Below are 12,922 nucleotides of genomic sequence, written 5' to 3' on the forward strand. Positions count from 1 at the left end.
AGCTGAGTATGGTGGTACATACCTGTAGTCCCAGCTACTTGTGAGGCTGAGACAGGAGTTCGAGGCTGTAGTGAGCTATGATTGCACCTGTGAAGAGCCACTGCATTCCAGCCTGGGCAACCTAGGGAGACACTATACCACCCCCACACCACCACCACCAAGAAAACAGAAAGGCTCATGCTAAATGGAAATTTCCCAGTTTTTCTTGTGTTTTCTTCAGAACATACAAGTTCCTAACTTAAGCTTTAAAGAGGTCAAGTGTCTGACCTAGAGAGGGCTTTACAATTTGCTGCCTGATAAAAGCTCTCACAATGTTAAATTTATGTTACCAACACAGCATACGCACCTCAGCTGAAAATGGATATGGGAAAAGCTGGAACCAGAGATTGAATTCGGAGTTTAAAAAGGCAGAACCAAATCAAAACCACAATATCACCTTATACTCATTAGGATGGCCACTATTAAAAAAAATAAAAAAAAAGACAAAAACAAACAACAAAAAAACAAAGCATTTGGTAGCATGTGGAGAAACTGGAACCCTACATTGGTGAGGGTTGTTGAAATTGTAAAATGGTGCAGCTGCTATAGAAAACAGTATAGAGGTTCCTCAAAAAAATAAGAACTACCATATGATCCAACAACCCTACTTCCAGGTATATGTCCAAAAGAACTAAAAACAGGAACTCAAAGAGATATTTGTACCCCATGTTCACTACAGAATTATTCACAACGGCCAAGGTGCAGAAGCAACCTAAATGTCCATTAACAGATGAGTGCCTAAGGAAAATGTGGTATATATATACAATGGACTATTAGCCTACAAAAAAAAAAAAAATTCTATCACATGCTACAACATGAATAGAATGGAAACTTGAGGACACTAAGTTAAGTGAAATAAGCCAATCACAAAAAGCCAAATTTCTGTGACATATACATGTACTTAAACTCAGAAACAGAAAGTAGAAAGGTTGGTGCCAGGGGCTGGCGCGAGGGGGAGGGGGAAACAAATAGTCGTTTGATGAGTATAGCATTTTAGTCATGTGAAATAGAAAAGTTCCAGAGATCTGTCATATGGCAATGTGCATACAGTTAACAATAATGAAATGTACACTTAAAAATTAAGAGGGCAAATCTGTGCTATGTGTTTTTTACCACAATAAAAAAAAAGGAAAAAAGTAGAAGTAGCATTTACAGTGCTCCAATCACACTCAAGGTCAAGCTGCCTTATGTTGCTTTCCTTTAGTGGAAATAAATCTCGCTTAAGCTTTTCACTTTTTAATAGAGGAGACTCAGAACAATATCTTCTTTTTTATTGTCACAGACTCTCCTGCTAGGACAAGCACATCCCTTTCATGATTCTTTGAGTTCTGCTGACGTTCGCCTACTCATGCTAGACAGGCAAGTATTCAGGCACAGGGAGGGAGTAGGGGCATCTGCCATGGAGATGCCTATTTAAAAATAAGAAATGACTGAAAAAGCCTGATCCCATTCTGTTGAGGAATGTCTTGGAAAACAGGAGTATGGTCAGAGACTGACCAATGACAGGCCACACCCAGGAGACAGAGCTTTGTCCCCTGGTCAGCATGAGGTAGAGGCAGAAGGGGAAGACCACTGGCTCAGCCCCATCCATTTCCCAAGGAAGCTTTCGTAGCCTCTAATTCAAATATCAACCACTTCCGCCATGTTCCGCTGAGAAAATGCAACAGGCCAGAGGAAACAGATTCCACAGAAGGGACTTAAACTCCTTCTTCCTCACACGAAGGTCTTGTCTCTCCCTCTCTCCTTCTGAATAGGCTCTGACAGCAAGGTCTCAACTCCACCACACTAGGAAAGGCGCCAGACTGTGGGACCTGCCAGAGAAAAGGCTTCACCCCTAACCCAGGCCTGAAAGGTTGGGCTCAAGCCAGAGACACAGGATGAACTCATGTCACAAGAAGACTGGCTCCCAGAGCCTGCAGTCTGACAGCAAGAAAGTACCAAAAGTGACTAGCTCCTGCAACGAGGCCCTGGGGCATTACTAAACTTTCAGCCTCCGAGGGCAGTAACACCTAAAGGGCAAGGTCTAAGGCAAGGAGGAAGCCAGAAGGCAAGATTCTCAAACTCAATGAATCCTGGGACTCAGTTATAAAGGGGAAAGGCCTGTTAATACATGAGTCATACTAAAGCAAAATTAATTTACAAACATTTGATTGAAACTCTGAGTAAGCAGGTAGGGAGAAGCAAAAACAAAATGTTTTAGCTATCAAAGGAAGGGAAATAGTCATTAATGGCAAAATATTTGTTGTTTCTAAGTTAAGGTATCTGAAACCTCAATGACATTGCTTTTATTTGTTCTAGACTACTTAAAAATATATAAAAACTGTGTGTTGATAAGCACTTACACAGGTCAACACTTTGTAACCACCTCACTACTCAAAGTGCAGACCCCCAGGCAATCGCAGCAGCATCTGTCAGACTTGATTTAAAAAAAGCAGCATCTTGGGCCCTACCCTAGACCTATGGACTCAATCTGCATTCCAGCAAGACCCCCAGGTGATTTGTATGCACATTGAAGTGGGAGGAGCACTGGTTTGACCTTTATTTTTCCTCATCAAGTCTTAAGCTTCCTAACCCATTACCTTTTTATCTGGAGCGACCTACAGTGATGGTTCACAATCTTGGATTTTTTTTTTTTTTTTTTTTTTTTTTTTTTTTTTTGAGACAGAGTTTTGCTCTTGTTTCCCAGGCTGGAGTGCCATGGAGTGATCTCCACTCACTGCAACCTCTGCCTCCCGGGTTCAAGCGATTCTCCTGCCTCAGCCTCCCAAGTGGCTGGGATTACAAGTGTGTGCTATCATGACCGGCTAATTTCTTGTATATTTAGTAGAGACGGGGTTTCACCATGTTGGCCAGGCTGGTCCTGAACTCCTGACCGCAGGTGATCCACTTGCTTTGGCCTCCCAGAGTGCTGGGGTTACAGGCGTGAGCCACCGCGCCCGGCTGGATGATTATTAGAATTACTGTCTAGGCCTTACCAAAGACCAATTAAACTATTCTCTGGGGGTGGGACCTGAGCAGAAGTGTATTTCAAAGCTCCTCCAGGAGATTTCAACTGCTACATTTGAGAGTTATTGGTCTATTCCAGTGGTTCTCAAAACGTGTTCCAAGATCAGCAGCATCACCATCACTAGGCAACTTGAACCTGTCAGAAAACCACATTTCTTTTTCCTTCCTCCCTTTTTTTTTTTTTCTCTCTCTCTCTCTCTCACACACACAAATGCATATCCTGACTATGCTTATTAAAAAGGAACTCAGTAAAACTTGAGGAAATTCTCAGAAAGCAGGTATTCTGGTATCTTTCATACAATATATTTGGTACCTGAAACAAAAATATTTATGTCTTAGAAGGATGACTTAAAATTCACTTTAAAATGTGGATGCTGCTAGGGGCTGCTGTGGTCATAGGGTCAAAGCAGACAATGGATGAGAAAACTATTAGAGTGGTAAATATATTGTCCCTTCTGGTTGAGTGTTTGAAAAAATAGTGGTTTGCAAACAAGTGACGCTCTATGGGGCTTACCTGATAGCAACAGAATAGTAGTTCCTCCAAATCTGATAATATAGTATGCCAAGATTCTCCCAGAGATTTTGATTCAGTGAGTCTGACACAGGGTTAAAATTTACATTTCTAACAAATATTCTCAAGTGATTCTTGTCTTCAGCAAAATTTGGAAAACACACTGCCTTCTAAGACTCTTATTCTCTGGGCCACTGTTTCTCAAAGTGTGGCCGTGGACCAGTGGTGTCAGCATCACCTGGGGACTTATTAGAAAGACATATTCTTGGGCCCCACACTGGGCTACTGAATTGGAAACTTTTCAGGTAAGTCCAGTCATCAGTGTGTTAACCACTGCATGTGGCCACTTTCAAAACTTATATCTTTTAAGTAAAAACTATCTGCTCTTATTCAAATACCTAATTTTTAGTAAGAAGCCACTCAATTTCAGCCTCAGCTTGTGTCTTTCATGTGGAAGCATGAAAGGGCATAATGAACAGTCTTTGGCTATAACCATGAAGTATCCATGCGGACAGGAACACATTGGAACACACTGCAAAAAATGAAAGCAGTTGTGCTAGTGTGATGGGAGCTTTAAAAAGTATTACACAATTTTACTTTTATTGGAATGACAATCTAACAGCAACTGTAAACACAAAGAAAACACTAAGTATCCAATGTGATGAGGCCTGTTCATTGTCCTAGATGCTTTCCTTTCCTTCTCTTTTTTTTGTTTGAAGAAAACATATCAGCAACAAAGGTATGAAAACCAAACCAGATCACAGTTCCATTACCTCCAAATGCAAGAGAACTGCTTGAAAACAGGGGAGCATAAGACAAAGGACATTTATAACCCAGGGACAGGCTTTACAGAGCTCTTGAAACCTCCGAAATCATATGCAAAGTTTTGTGGTTTTCAGCAAACATGCATCATTCAAGGGAGAGGTTTTGCAGCCTTTATTTAGTATCCAAAAGAAGCCAGACCCAAGGAAAGTCAACAACCCCTGAATTTCCACGTATCTCAATGAATGCATATCTGAACAAAAGTCCTATTAATTTAATCTTCTCTTACATGAAAAAAAATTCTCTTACCTGGAAATCTTTTGCTCTGGCCTTAAAAACTGCTTGTGAGAACTAGAGACTCATCCACCACAGCAGAGCTTAGAGACAAGCAAAGTAGTAGCACTAGAGACACCAAGAGCCTGGGAACTGCATTTCATTTCCACTTGGCCTCAAACCACCTCTGGGACTCTGGGAATATTACTTAAATGCTCTGGGCCTCGGATTCTTCATGTCCAGACTGGGACAGCCCTAATGACACTTCCAGGCCTGACAGACATTCTGTGATTACGCTCTTCTAAATCCTGGGCCCACAGGGAACACAAGGCTCCCTTGAGCTGATGTTGCTAAATAAAGTTAAGGCCATATGGGATGCTGTGTATGAGTCAGCAGGACACAGGTCTTGCCTCACAGGACCCAGCTGTGTGCAGGAAGCTTCTCTGGCACAGTGATGACTAGTCAGAGAATTCCCATTGCCGATGCCAGAAGAGATGCTGAAACACCTGGGCTCTGTGTTCTCCTCTAACTCAGCTTCCAGGGTGGCTACTTTTGTCCCATTCCTTCCAAATTAAGTTTTCTATTCCCTCTCCACGTACTAGTACTAAATATTCAACAATAAAGAAATGAATGAGAGAGAAAGTAAAAAAAATCAGCCGTAATTCTACTACTATCAAGGTTTTGGTGTATTGCTTCCCAGTTGTTCCTTGTGCTTATATAAGCATGTATGTACCTATACATTTCCCCCAAATGTTCCTTTATAACTTTTAACTTCATATTAATCTTCCTAAGATAATAACCACATCTCTTTTTAATGGCTGCATAGTACTCCCCTTTCATATTTGTGTCGTTTGGCCTTTCTTTATTGTTGAATATTTAGATTCTTTCTTCACACTGCAAACACTTTATCTTTGAGACAGTTTCGCTCTTGTCACCCAGGCTGGAGTGCAGTGAATGGCACGATCTCGGCTCACTGCAAACTCTGCCTCCCAGATTCAAGTGATTCTCCTGCCTCAGTCTCCTGAGTAGCTGGGATTACAGGTGCGCACCACTATGCCTGGCTAATTTTTTTGTATTTTTAGTAGAGATGGGGTTTCACCATGTTGGCCAGGCTGGTCTCAAACTCCTGACCTCAGATGATCCAACCCGCCTTAGCCTCCCAAAGTGCTGGGATTACAGGTGTGAGCCATCGCACTTGGCCCATGCTGCGAACACTTTGAGGAACATACTTTTACATGCAGCTTTCTGTACCCGTCCAATAATTCCAAACGAATATGTGCAATAATTAATTATAAATGGGTAAATTACAAGAAGTGAATCTGTGAGGTGAAGAAAAGAAAGACTACACATTCTAATGGATAATGCCAGGTTGTCCTTCAAAAAGCAGGTACTCATTTATATTCTCACCAAAATATTATAGGAGGGCTAATGAAACTAGATTCCATTCATAAATTTATTGCTTTGAACACAGTAAACACATCCTCAAAACAATGTATCAAAAATCCCTGCATACTATTAATTTTAATATAGCAACTTTAGTTTTTTAACATGGGATTCTATGTTTATTTTTCATTTCTGGCTCAGAGCAATTTATATATTATAAAACTCAACCTCTGTATATCATACGGACATTATCTATGAGGGTAAATTTGTAGATAATTTTTGAAATTCCCTCATCCACAAGTCTAAGAATGGAAAATCCCTAACTTACTTAGAGCATCTCATTATCCACTACATTATATAGAGCCTGATGTGTAAAACAATTAGTCAAAATAGAGATGTGAATAAACTCCAGACTTCTGTCCTAAGACTGAAGAGGTCATTGTGTTGAGAGAACAGACTGAGTACAGAACAGAGTTGGACCCAAGGTAACTTGTGGAACAAGCATTCCTTTATCGTTTCAACAGAGGACATATCTAATGCATGGTACTTACACATATACCCAACACATGCAGATGCTTAGGGAAAATGCCAGTAAGTCACAGAAGAAAGTTCTAGCTATTTCTGCCACTATTAGGCCAGGTTTCCTAAATTAGTATGATGGAAGCAGAAATTAACACAGCCAACTCTGGATTATATAAAAAGATAGAAAATTTTTCAAGAATTTTGAAGCAATGAAACAAAATAGGTTTTCTTAAAAGGAAGAGAACAAAGAATATAAATAAAAATATAAAATGCACATATATTAACACACACACTTGTTTTGGAGGTGCTCTTACAGAAATAAATCCCCATCCCTAAGGACATATGTATGATTTTTAATGTTGTACGACCACAGAATTCTTCGTTGCTATGCTTTAACAATTGAAGGGGCTCTGAAAACTGTCCTGAGTTCAAATTCCTCCTTTCACAGATGAGGACGTTTTTGTGAAATAGCAGAGGTTAAACAGCCAGAATACAGTCACACAAACTAGTTAGTGGTGGCCCTGTTGCTTTATTTAGAGGTGGAAAGAGAACGCACATAACATTTTTTTTTCCTTTGATAGAAGCAGGAGGAAATGGAACTCTCCTTTCTGCATTTCTTCTCATTTCCTATTTTCTTAGTCTTCCAGCCCTTCCCTCCACTTCTTTCCTTGTAGCCTTTAATAGATGTAAAATAAGCCGTTACTGGAAGTCCAAATCCATGGACTATAACATTTCTTTATTCGGTTCATTAGCAGGAACACTGGGCCTCTGTTAGAGATACTTTAAGATTGGTAAAGAGACCGGAGACAATACTTAGGCTATAAAAGTCTGGGTGGTCCCTCTTACCCTAACCTCTAGCTAAAACACAGCTCCTCCTGACAGATGAGGGTCTGGTGTGTGCCACTCTAATCTGCATATTTTACAACAGTGATACTCGGAGTCGGAGCCTGCTGAAGCACACACTTCCTGACAACCTGCTACTCAAGTCATGGCCTGTGGTCCAGCAGCACCAGCATGCTCTACAGCTAGTTAGAAATGCAGAATGGTAGGCCCCCATCCTAGACCTGGAGTCAGAATCTACATAACAAGAGTCTCACATTAAGGTGTGAGAAGCCCTGCTGTAACAGAGATCTTTAAGCCACTTTTCCCTTGCTGGAGAGTAAAACAGGGATCGCACTAAAAATGTTTCATTCCCCTGATTTTTCTTTATTTCCTGATCTTTTACTTTCACTTTGCAAGAATTAAATAATATACATTATTTGGCTCTAATAAGCACAGAGGCCAAACCCAAACTCTAGTACAGCTGCCAACAGAGAAAGGTAGATTTATGTATTTGATTTTAACTCAGCACAATTTGCAATGAACTTTTTGCAAGCTGTCCTACAATGAAAATATTAGGATTGCATATTAATAAAACAGTAAAGTAATCCCTCCACCTTTATACAGATTTCATAATGCTGGCAGGAGGGATAGTTTTATTCTATTATATTGGGGATTGCAAGCAGTCATACAAAGTGGCACCTTCCCCTCTGCTCAGAAAAACACAGGACTGCAGAATTTTCTCTCTAGGCTTTTGGACCTTTCAATCCTCTTTTCTCATTCTAAAAGGGTAGCAGGGATGAGGCAGAGAAGCTTCAATGTAGGGCCATCCCTCCAAGCTGCATCGTTAACTGTCATCCCATGAGTCACACCAAAGGAGGTGCACAGGTGGGGAGGGGGGACAAAAGCATTTTACATCTCCCTAGTTGGCTGCCATGGGTGAATGATGGTCAAAAACAAGATCAATACTAGCTTAACACATAGCTCACAGTGAATGAAAACCTTGATGGGCCTTTAAGAAGGAATGTCAGTCTTCAAGCTCCAACAAGCCATGCTATGGTGAAAACTACTGAAGTGTCAAAGCTACCGTTCTGTGCCAGAGTGAACAAACACATGCTTTCGTTTTAACAGCTCATTAGGAAACCTGCTGTAGTGTGTAGTTATAATCAGGCACTACTTACTGAACTCTGTAAGTTGCATTCCAGGATATTACTGGACCAAATCCACACTCTGTAAATCAGCTCAGCTCAGTGACTAAAGTCAGTTATCACAGATCTGTACAATTTCACTAATTTGCTGGCTCTTCATTTAATTTTCTTCTATGCTTTGAGCCAGGGTGACCAGTTAAGGTGAGGTCCAAGTTGGGATGCTTTTGAGGGTGTTAAAATGTTAAGTAGATGGGATGTAGGGACAAGAGACATAAACTAGGACAGGGAAACTGGGACATATAATCTCCCTACCTGTAAAGAACTAATGGGAAAAAAAACAGAGGGGGAGGGGGAATAGGAATAAAGAGAAATACTGGAAGATTGCTATGAAGACACTCTAGAAACCAACTATACAACACATATCTTATATATATCCTTATATGCCAGGAGGCTTAATATATTATCTTATTCGCAAAATACAGTAAAAACATACCATGGGTACTAAGAATGGCTGACAATAATGTGAGATGTCAGATGAAGCTGTGCTGTTCTTAATGTCATCACCACTTAGTATAAATGCCAACAAAATGATGTCTGAAATGAGAGTCTCCCAATAATACAATCTCAAACATTCTCCCAGGAACTGCATTTGACATGCAGGTACATTGTTTTCCTCACTTTAACTAGAGTCTCATCCCTGGATTATCTACATGGTTTCAGAATAAAGAGTCTCTCAGCTTCTATTTTAAACTGCACATGACAACTGACATGTCCACAGCTTTATAATTTTACAGTGTTTTCACATGCATTATCTTAGACATGCTTCAAAACAGCTTTATGAGATACTCTTCCTCGCAACAGATAAAGAAATTGAAGTTCAAAGATGTGAGCTCCCTTGGCCTGTGATTCCGCAACAGCACTTATTATACTCTACCTTTGTTCCCATCATGTTGCTCTTCCCCACTGGGCTTTACGCTTTGCAAGTGTGATGATTATGTCATTTTAATTTTCCGAGAGCCTCACACTCAGAGCCTAGGATACCCAATGTTCAAAATTATTTTTAATTAATTATAATACTTCTTTTGCATGAATGGATAAATTTCATAAAAAAGGAATTGGTACATTTCTATTTCTATGTCTGTGATGCCATTTAATGACCCAGAGATGGCAAATCTTTTATATATAATATATATATATATGGCATATTTCTTAAATATGTTGAGATGATCCTATTAAAGAAGAAAGAGAAACTTAACTACTATGCAGTTAATACAAGTTAAAGGAAAAGAACCAGACAGGCGTCGTGGCTCACGCCTGTAATCCCAGCACTTTGGGAGGCCAAGATGGGCAGATCACGAGGTCAAGAGATCAAGACCATCCTGGCCAACATGATGAAACTCCGTCTCTATTAAAAATACAAAAATTAGCCAGGCATGGTGGTGCGTGCATGTGGTCCCAGCTACTCGGGAGGCTGAGGCAGGAGAATTGCTTGAACTTGGGAGGCGGAGGTTGCAGTGAGCCAAGATTGCATCACTGCACCACTCCAGCCTGGCGACAGAGCAAGACTGTCTCAAAAAAAGGAAAAGAACACCCAGAAATGGTGGTCTCTAATCTGTAGACTGGCTGTGTGTGAGGTGCACATGAGAGCAGAGGGTTGCAATGTACTGGACCAACTGGGTCCTTTAGTGTTCTACCTGATTTCCATGGACTTCAACAACATCTCTACAAAGAACACTTTCCCAAAATTACCCACTGAAGATCTGGGATTGGGGCTGTTTCATATCTCTGCTATATGTAAGTGTGAGCCAGAAGAACTGAGGTTGTTTGGCACTTTCTTTAGTATTTGTTGTTCTGAGTTAACAAGTAAAAAATAGCTCAGGACATCTGAGGAGATTGTGGTGAGAACTTTTGATCCTAACATTCTTACAATGCTTCTCCTCATTTGACACTATGGATACTCACAACTATACTAAGAGTTTTCTCAAGACCACTCCCCTTAAGGCAAAGTGAAACTTAAAAAAGAGTGGGGATTAAATATATTTTCGTAAAGCAGAAGACTGTATCTACTAAAAAAACTGCACTTGTTTCTGTAGTTTTCACTAGTTTGGAACCCGATCAATGTTAAAGACAGAGAAAGAGACCAAAGAGATATGAAGTGATAGAGTCTTCTTAAAGTTTCTGTTTATTATTTATTTCTCATATTTCATAAATATAATAAAAGTACAACACAGTATAGTCATTTATAATGCCAAGAATTTTAATAAATCATTATGTAATAATGACACATCTTACCCAGAACTTAGTTGTCTAGTCACAATAATTAGAAAATTAAGGAGAACAGAAATAATCAAATAAGTTAATAAACTACCAAAAATACTATGGATGAATTTATCTTATACAGAAGGCTTAAATCCACGACAAATTTATACTTGGTTCTAATTAACTTTGGATGTCTCCCTCCCCCCTCCCCACGCTATAGCTTAGGCCAGATGACAAAGTCATGGCAATTGCTTCTGGAAGGCCTAGTAACTCAAAGCCAAATTCCTATAGCAAGGGAAGTGATTTTTACAATGATGTTTAAAGGTGGGCATGGTGGCTCATGCCTGTAATCCCAATAGTTGGGAGGCTGAGCTGGGTGGATCACTTGAGGTCAGGAGTTTGAGAGCAGCCTGGTCAACATGGTGAAACCCTGTCTCTACTAAAAATATTTAAAAAATTAGACAGGCATGGTGGCATGCACCTGTAGTCCCATCCCAGCTGCTTGGGAGGCTGAGATGCACGAATTGCTTGAACCTGGGAGGCGGAGATTGCAGGAGCCGAGATCGTACAACTGCACTCCAGCCTGGGTGACAGAGAGAGACTGTCTTTAAAAAAAAGATACCTAAAAAACAAAAATGATCTGGCAAATTGCTCTATAAACTGTCCAGTTCCTAGGGACATTGTCATCACAGTACAATACAATAATATGATTGAAAACAATGAACCTAAGAGATGATTAAATTATGTTCAATATATTATTATACAAAGACTGAAAGCATATAACTTTAGAAAGTTTTGAAAAGAAAATTATTTAAGTGAGAGAGGAATACAGAAGATATAATTAGAGAGAGAACTCATGTACCATTGGGTAAGCTTAGCTTTTCAGAATAGCTTATTTTCAGACAGAGAAACATAACCTACATTTTTACTACAATTGACTTATTTTAAATTTTATTAAAAAAATTTTTTAAGTAGATACGGGTCTTACCATGTTGCCCAGACTGGTCTTGAACTCCTGGCCTCAAGTGATCCTCCTACCTTGGCCTCCTAAATCACATGCTGAGATTACAGGCATTAACCACTATGCTTGGCTTATAATTTATTTTTAAATATTTATCCACCTATTTCCTTGTGGTGCCTGGTGATAATCCCTATTTTCTGAAGATCTGTATGGTTGTCAAAACAGGTATCCTAAACAAACTTAGAGAAACTTACAAAGTGTCTACTCTGCCTTGAAATTATCAGCTCCATGGGTCCACTACGATGCCTCAGACCTCTTGTTATTCCTACACATCATCCAGTCAAATGGGTAAGCATTCAATAAATGTTTGTTGAAATCAATCTTTTAATTTTGTGCCTAAATCATGAGATAATTTCCTAATGCTTTGTTTTTGTTGTATAGACCAATTTATTTTTTTTAGATGGAGTCTCGCTCTGTCGCTCAAGCTGAAGTGCAGTGGCAAGATCTCAGCTCACTGCAACCTCCACCTCTGGGGTTCAAGCAATTCTCCTGCCTCAGCCTCCCGAGTAGCTGGGATTATAGGTGCATGCCACCACCACGCCCAGCTAATTTCTGTATTTTTAGTAGAAATGGGGTTTCACCGTGTTGGCCAGGCTGGTCTTGAACTCCTGATCTCAGGTGATCTGCCCATCTTGGCCTCCGAAAGTGCTGGGATTATAGGCATAAACCACCAAGCCTGGCTTGAAGTCATATTTTAAAAAATGAAATCCCTAATATAAAAAAATAGACAAATGTATACATTAAATACTTTTTAAACATTAGGGATTTCATTTCTTAAATATATGACTTCTTTTATTTCACTGCTTATTTTTTTTTTAAGACGGAGTCTCATTGTGTCACCCAGCCTGGAGTGCAATGGTATGATCTCGGCTCACTGCAACCTCCAGCTCCCGGGTTCAAGCGACTCTCCTGCCTCAGCCTTCTCAGTAGCTGGGATTACAGATGTCCACCACCATGCCCAGCTAATTTTCGTAGTTTTGCATAGATGGAGTTTTGCCATGTTGGCCAGGCTGGTCTCAAACTCCTAACCTTAAGCGATCTGCCCACCTCAGCTTCCCAAACTACTAAGATTACAGACGTGAGACACCACGCGCTCCCTAAGCCTAATTCTTTTTTTTTTTTTTTTTTTTTTTTGTAGAGATGGAGTCTTGCCCCATCACTGAGGTTGGAGTACAGTGG

The 12,922-nt window shown here is 40.1% G+C and overlaps 1 protein-coding gene across 21 annotated transcripts in view; it reads right to left on the reverse strand.

The window, feature by feature from the left end:
* The window catches only part of KANK1 (KN motif and ankyrin repeat domains 1), a 240,993-nt gene that overhangs the window by 90,919 nt on the left and 137,152 nt on the right, over positions 1-12,922 (reverse strand). For 2 of the 21 annotated variants that reach the window (XM_077966169.1, XM_028835211.2), the window contains exon 1: positions 4,628-4,797. The exons of 18 other annotated variants lie outside the window; for them this stretch is intronic. The gene's annotated coding sequence lies outside the window, so the exon portion shown is untranslated. Of the gene's footprint in view, positions 1-4,627; positions 4,798-12,922 lie in introns of those variants that run through there. One more of the 21 variants, XM_077966176.1, reaches the window with a different exon arrangement.

This window comes from Macaca mulatta, chromosome 15 (assembly GCF_049350105.2).
Source record: "Macaca mulatta isolate MMU2019108-1 chromosome 15, T2T-MMU8v2.0, whole genome shotgun sequence".
In the NCBI taxonomy this organism is placed as follows: Eukaryota; Metazoa; Chordata; class Mammalia; order Primates; family Cercopithecidae; genus Macaca; species Macaca mulatta.